Here is a 7420-nt window from a genome sequence, read left to right as displayed (position 1 = left end):
CAATCACCTCCCTAGACCTGCTGGCCACACTGCTTCTTATACAAGCCAGGATGCTGTTGGCCGTCTTGGCCACCTGAGCACACTGCTGGCTCATATTCAGCTGCCTATCAACCAGTATTCCCGGGTCCTTCTCTGCCAGGCAGCCTTCCAACCACTCATCTCCCAGCCTGTAGCGCTGCTCGGGGTTGTTGCACCCCAGGTGCAGGACCCGGCACTTGGCCTTGTTGAACTTCATACAGTTGACCTCAGCCCATCGGTCCAGCCTATCCAGATCCTCCTGCAGAGCCTTCCTTCCCTCGGGCAGATCGACACGCACCTAACTTGGTGTCATCTGCAAACTTACTGAGGGTGCACTCAATCCCCTCGTCCAGGTCATCGATAAAGATATTAAAGAGGACCGGCCCCAGCACTGAGCCCTGGGGGACTCCACTAGTAACCGGCCTCCAACTGGATTTGACTCCATTCACCACAACTCTTTGGGCCCGGCCATCCAGCCAGTTTTTAACCCAACGAAGCGTATGCCAGTCCAAGCCACGAGCAGCCAGTTTCTTGAGGAGAATGTCGTGGGAAACAGTGTCAAAAGCCTTACTGAAGTCAAGGTAGATCACATCCACAGCCTTCCCCTCATCCACGAGGCGAGTCACTTGGTCATAGAAGGAGATCAGGTTCGTCAAGCAGGACCTACCTTTCATAAACCCATGCTGACTGGGCCTGATCGCCTGGTTGCCCTTCAAGTGCCTCGAGACGACATTCAAGATAATCCGCTCCATGAGTTTCCCTGGCACTGAGGTCAAACTAACAGGCCTATAGTTCCCCAGGTCTACCCTCCGGCCCTTCTTGTAGATGGGCATCACATTTGCTAGCCGCCAGTCAACTGGGACCTCTCCTGATAGCCAGGACTGCCAATAAATGATGGAAAGCGGCTTGGCCAGCTCCTCCGCCAGTTCTCTCAGTACCCTCGGGTGGATCCCATCCGGCCCCATTGACTTGCGTACATCCAAGTGCTGTAGCAGGTCGCCAACCATTTCCTCGTGGATAGCGAGGGCCACATCCTGCTCCCCATCCCCTTCCACCAGCTCAGGGTACCGGGTATCCAGAGAACAACTGGTCTTGCCGCTAAAGACTGAAGCAAAGAAGGCATTGAGTACCTCAGCCTTTTCCTCATCTTTTGTAACTAAGTTTCCCCCCACATCCAGTAAAGGATGGAGATTCTCCTTAGTCCTCCTTTTTGTGTTGATGTATTTGTAAAAACTTTTTTTGTTGTCTTTAACGGCAGTAGCCAGATTGAGCTCCAGATGAGCTTTGGCCTTTCTAATTTTATCCCTGCACAGCCTCGCAACATCCTTATAGTCCTCTTGAGTAGCCCGCCCTCTTTTCCAAAGATTATAAACCCTCCTTTTTCTCCTAAGCTCGAGCCACAACTCTCTGTTCAGCCAGGCCGGTCCAGTTCCGCGCCGGCTCGTCTTTGGGCACGTGGGGACAGACCGCTCCTGAGCCATTAAGATTTCCTTCTTGAAGAGTGCCCAGCCTTCCTGGACTCCTCTGCCCTTCAGAACCTCCTCCCAAGGGACTCTGCCAACCAGTGTCCTGAACAGCTCAAAGTCAGCCCTCCGGAAGTCCAAGACAGCAGTTTTACTGGTCCCCTTCCTGACTTCGCCAAGAATAGAGAACTGAACCATTTCGTGGTCACTCTGCCCAAGACAGCTCTCGACCACCACATCTCCCACCAGTCCGTCACTGTTTGTGAACAGAAGGTCTAGCGGCGCACCTCCCCTGGTAGGCTCACTAACCAGCTGCGTCAGGAAGCTATCTTCCACGCTCTCCAGAAACCTCTTAGACTGCTTTCTCTGGGCTGTGTTGTGCTTCCAGGATATGTCCAGGAAGTTGAAGTCCCCCACAAGAACAAGCGCTGACGATTTCGTGGCTTCTGCCAGCTGCCTGTAGAACTCCTCATCCATCTCCTCATCCTGGTTCGGCGGTCTATAACAGACCCCCACCAGGATGCTTGCCTTGTTGGCCTTCCCTCTGATTCTAACCCAAAGAGATCATTCCCAGCCTCAAGTTCCTCAACATCAAAACACTCTCTAATATAGAGAGCCACACCACCACCCCTTCTGTGCTGCCTGTCCCTTCTGAAGAGCCTATAGCCAGGCATTGCAGCACTCCAGTCATAAGAGCGGTCCCACCACATTTCCGTGATGGCAACCAAGTCATAGCCTTCCTGCTGCACGATGGCTTCCAGCTCCTCTTGTTTGTTACCCATGCTGCGTGCATTAGTGTAGATGCACTTCAGTCGGGCCATTGCCTTCTCCCCCGGCCTTGCCATTGGTCCCCCTGGTACAGCTCCAACAAGACTTATTTCAGCCCCGTCCCCCTTCTTTCCTAGTTTAAAGCCCTCTCAACGAGCCCTGCCAGCTCCTGGGCTAGGATCCGTTTTCCCCTTGGAGATAGGGACCCGTCTGCGGTCACCAGGCCGGGTGCCAAGTAAAGCACCCCATGGTCAAAAAACCCAAAATTTCTGTATTGGCACCAGCCTCTGAGCCACGTGTTAATCAGGTGGGCTTTCCGTGTCCTCTCGGTACCCCTTCCTGCCACTGCAGGGATGAACGAAAACACCACCTGTACTCCCGCTCCATCCACTAACCGTCCCAGTCCCCTAAAGTCCCTTTTGATAGCCTTCAGGCTTCTCTCTTCAATATCATCACTGCCAGCCTGGACTATCAAAAGAGGGTAGTAGTCAGAGGGGCGAACCAGGTTGGGAAGCTTCCTGGCAACATCCCTGACCCTGGCCCCAGGGAGGCAGCAGACTTCCCTACGAGTAGGGTCAGGTCGACAAATAGGGCCCTCTGTTCCCCTGAGAAGGGAGTCACCTACAACAATCACCCTTCTGTCTTTCTTGGTGGAGGCTGTCTTGAGGCATGGAGTCAGCTTCCTCGCCCTAGGCATCCTCCTGGGTACACTTTCTACCTCATCCTCACCCACCGGCCTCTCAAGCTCCAGGGCCTCAAATCTGTTATGTAAGGGCACCTGGGAAGGAGGGGCCGGTGGGGGGGTGCGTTGCCTGCGAGGTCGAGCAGGGACCTGTCTCCATTCCTCCTCAACTCCTAGTTCCCCTCCCTCTGCCCGACAGCGACAGGGCAGGGGGTCCACCCCCATTTGGGGTGTCTCGCCCCGGTACCTCTCCTTCAAGCCCTGCAGGGAGTCGCTCCACCAGTCTATCTCCCGCTCACACTCCCTGATAGCCCTCAACCTATCCACCTCCTCTTTGAGTTCTGTCACCAGGCGGACCAGGTCATCCACCTGCTCGCACCTCACACACACGGAGCCTCTGCCTCCCTCAGATGGCAGCAACAGGCTGAGACACTCCCTGCACCCAGAGACCTGAACTGCCGCATTGTTGAGCAGGCGGTCCGTCTGGGTGGACACAGACTTTCTAGAGAGAGCAGTCTGCCTGGTGTAGACCATTGCAGCCTAGTTAGCAGTAGACAGCCGTTAAAGGTGTTGTTCTTATGGGCGGGGGGAAACTCTGCCCTCTCCACCCTCCCTGCTCGCCCTGCCTGCGCAAACTGCCGCGCCCCGCCCTTCTGATGCACCACGCCCTGTTTGCCCATCCTGTTCACCGCGCTCCTGGTCGCTCGCGCTCCCTAGGGGCTCCTTTTGAACGGCCGGGGAGGGGGCGCTGCCGGCTCCGCCTACGCCTCGTCAGCCGCCTCGTCAGCCTCCCTCACGAGGGCTGCCGGGTCCTGGCGGCTCCCTCGAGCAGCCTCGATGTCGGAAAAAAAGCCCTGCCTGTCCAGATCCCCCGCTCCGCTGCAGAACACGTCTGCCCCGGAGCCGATCGCCTCGGCAACTGGCTGCGAATGTGTCACAGAAAAGGACTGTGAGGTCACTTCTGCCTTAAGTAGCCGACAGGTCACCCTCGACTTCAACCTGGGATCTGTACTTTTTGACCGACATCTGCCAGTGGCCCTGGTAGGCCAGCAGAAGGCACCTGGTTGGCATGCTGACTGTGGGATCCCCTCTGCTGACATACCCAGGAGGACCCAGACAGAAAGAAGGCCCGCATATGGATTATCATGTCCCTTCTGCTTGAGTACATGACCGGACAGCAGGAGGCACAAGGCTTGGGTGTGTCTACAAAAGAAGCTGCAAGGCCAGCATCAGGTCCATGACTTGGAAGATGCTGGTGAGGTCACTTCTGCTTGTTTGGGTGACAAGCCTCAAGAAGGCTGATGGGTTGAAATGGCCTACTTTAGGGGTGGTTTCCACCCTTATGGAGCTTTGTTTTGTTGTAGGAAAGAGCAGGAGAGAAAAAAAATGCCAAAAAGTGCACCTTGGAAGGTTGGCACTGCCCACGAGGATGAAGAAATGTCCCTCAAAGAGTAGTTCTGTGTTGCAAGAGGTCACCCAAAGAGTACCTGTGATCAGACCATGGCTTTTTATTTCTAGAAACAGTTGGTGAGGGTTCATGAGATGTCGGTGAAATGATGGAAATGCCTGAATGAGAGCAAGGTAACAATGAGAGCAAGGAAAAGAAATGGGAGTCTGCAGACTTCAAGGAAATAGGGCAAAGTGTGGGACAGCATAGGAGAGCCTGAAGAGGAGAAGGCAGAGGGTGCTGGCAAGAATGGAAGGCTCCAACAGCCCTGATGTATTTTTCCCCTTGGCTAGAGCTTTTGAGGAGACATGTTATACTCATTGCAATGGGGCCTCTTTGCTTCCTTGTAACCCTGTGCAGAGGCAGGGAGGTGTCATACCACTGCTCTCACGGCATCACACTGCACACCACATCCAACAGATCCTCAGGAAAAGGCCTGAGCCAGACATGGGGGTGCAGGATCTCCCCTGCAGTAACTGGTGGTAGGCCTTGGCCCTTCTGCTTCATCAAAACAAACCAAAACTTTTCTCAGCACAGTGCCTTTGCCTGTCTGTAATCATGGCCTCCAATTAGCTGCTCTAACAAGTCCCTGGGGAATCCGTCTTACTAACAGCCCTCAATGGGGCCTATTAATACTCCAAGTCACTTCAACTTTTCCTTCTGACTTTACTTTCTTAAGCAATTGCATCATTCTCCTCTCAGTACCTGAGCTTCATAGACTCAGCACCAAAATACACCACGGAACTCATTAAAATGAAGAAAATCCTAACATCTCCTCTATAGTTTTGTTCAAGTCTTCAAGACTTATACAGCTAATTTGAGAGCTTTCAAGTTGTAATTAAGGAGAAAGATTTCAAAAAGCACCTAATAAAAATCTTTTCTCATCTTAAAGGATGCATTTAGTTGAATTTTGTTTTGAAGTATTATTCTCTAATTGATATTGATCCAGGGGACCTGCATAAGGAGGAAAAGCAGACTCTTGAGGTCTGACACTGCATAGACAACCTTGCTCCTCACCACCCCAGCCCTGAAATTTCTCTCATTGACCACTTGGCACTTGCTTCTCCTTTCCTTACACCAGACTTCACTCAAGTCTGCAGCTAGATGTTACAGCTCCTTTGCACCAGCTCCTACCTGCTTTCCTTAGAGACCTGGCTGCACACAAGTGCAAAAAGGTTTTTCCTGTTTCCAAACAAACAACAGGAAAACATGCAGGAATTTAAAATAATAATAAAAAATAAAACAAAAGCAAGCTCCTCATCTTGTATGCCTCCTGTGAGGTTTACCTTCCCAAAAAGATAACTGTTCAAGAAGTATTTTATACTGATAGATAGGAAATTAAAAATAATAATGTAAGTATTGATCCATACCATATGAATTCATTGAGAAATTATGAGGTTCTCGCTAAGGATACAATTAGGCAGACTACTGACAGAAGGGCAAGCTGGGCTGCTTCTAACTCAGAGCTCAAAGCAGTAACTGGGTTGGGTGAGAGCCATCTGAATGATCAAAGAGTAAGGGAAGGGCAAACCAAGAAAACAATGGGAAGCGCATAGGTCCAGACAGGCAGCTGGAAAGGGGAGATTCAGCAGAGTCTGTTTAATCAAAACTCGTGGATGTACCTGGAAGATGAGGAAGCACATCATGACAGGGAAAGCAATGACAATGTGAATACAGGTGAACACCAGTATTTCTTCTCTGCAATGAACATACATCCTGAAAATTCACATTTCTTCGTGGTAGAAACTACACTGTCTGACATTTTATGGAAGGGATTGAATCTTTTGAAGTGATGAGTAGTTGCTTTATTAGTTAAGTACTCATGAAATTACTGGGTATTGAGGCAGAGCTTTGCTGTCTGACCATAAGCAATCAGGGACAACCACCAGAGACCCTGTTGTATTTGAGGTACTTCCCTGGTACTTCCCCAATTTGCAGTTGTCAGAAAGGACCTGCAGAAGTGTGGTGGTTTTACTCAGGTGGCCAACAGAGCTCCACCACAACCGCTCTCTCACTTCCCCTCCTCTAAGAGGAACGGTGAGAAAATACAATGAAAAGGGCTCAAGGGTTGAGATAAGGACGGGGAGATCGCGCAGTAATTATCGTGGCAGGCAAAACAGACTCAGCATAGGGAGATAGTAAGATTTATTACCTATTACTAACAAGCTAGAGAAGCAAGAAACAGAGGAAAAAAAAAAACAAGAGCACCTTCCCCCCCTTCCACCCTCTTCCACCTCCTCCCCCCGAGCAGTGCGGGGAAGGGGGGAATGGGGGTTATGGTCAGTCTATAGCACTTCGTCTCCGCTGCTCCTTCTCGGTCACTCTTGTCCCCTGTGCTGTGGGGTCCCTCCCACAGGATGCAGTCCTTGGTGAACTGATCCAGTGTGGGCTTCCCACAGGCAGCATCTCTTCAAGAACTGCTCCAGATATGGGTCCGTACCACGGGGTCCATCCCTCAGGAGCAAACTGCTCCAACCTGGGTCCCCCACAGGCAGCAGCTCCTGCCAGGTCACCTGCTCCTGCGTGGGCTCCTCTCCACGGACAACAGGTCCAGCCCGGAATCTGCTCTGGCAGGGGTCTTCCACAGGCCGCAGCCTCCATCGGTGCAGGCCCACCTGCTCCACCGTGGTCTCCCCCCCCGGGGTGCAGCGTGGAACCCTGCTCCACCGTGGTACTCCATGGGCTGCGGGGGGACAGCCTGCTTCACCATGGTCCTTACCACAGGCCACAGGGGACTTCTACTCCAGCACCTGGAGCACGTCTCCCCCTCCTTCTTCACCGACCTTGGACCTGCAAAGCTGTTCCTCACTCCTGTCACTCTCCCAGCTGCTGTGTGGTGCAGTGTTTATTTTTTTTCCCCATTTTAAATATGCTCTCACAGAGGCACAAAACAACATCGCTTATTGGCTCAGCTCTGGTCAGCAGTGGGGCCCTTACCTAACATGGGGCAGCTTCTAGATTCTTCTCAAAGAAGTCACCCCTATGGCCCCCTGCTACCAAAACCTTGCCACATAAAGCCACTACAAGGAGACCAGAGCCCCT

This window comes from Cygnus olor, chromosome 31 (assembly GCF_009769625.2).
Source record: "Cygnus olor isolate bCygOlo1 chromosome 31, bCygOlo1.pri.v2, whole genome shotgun sequence".
NCBI lineage: Eukaryota > Metazoa > Chordata > Aves > Anseriformes > Anatidae > Cygnus > Cygnus olor.
Note: the sequence above shows the minus strand (reverse complement) of the source record.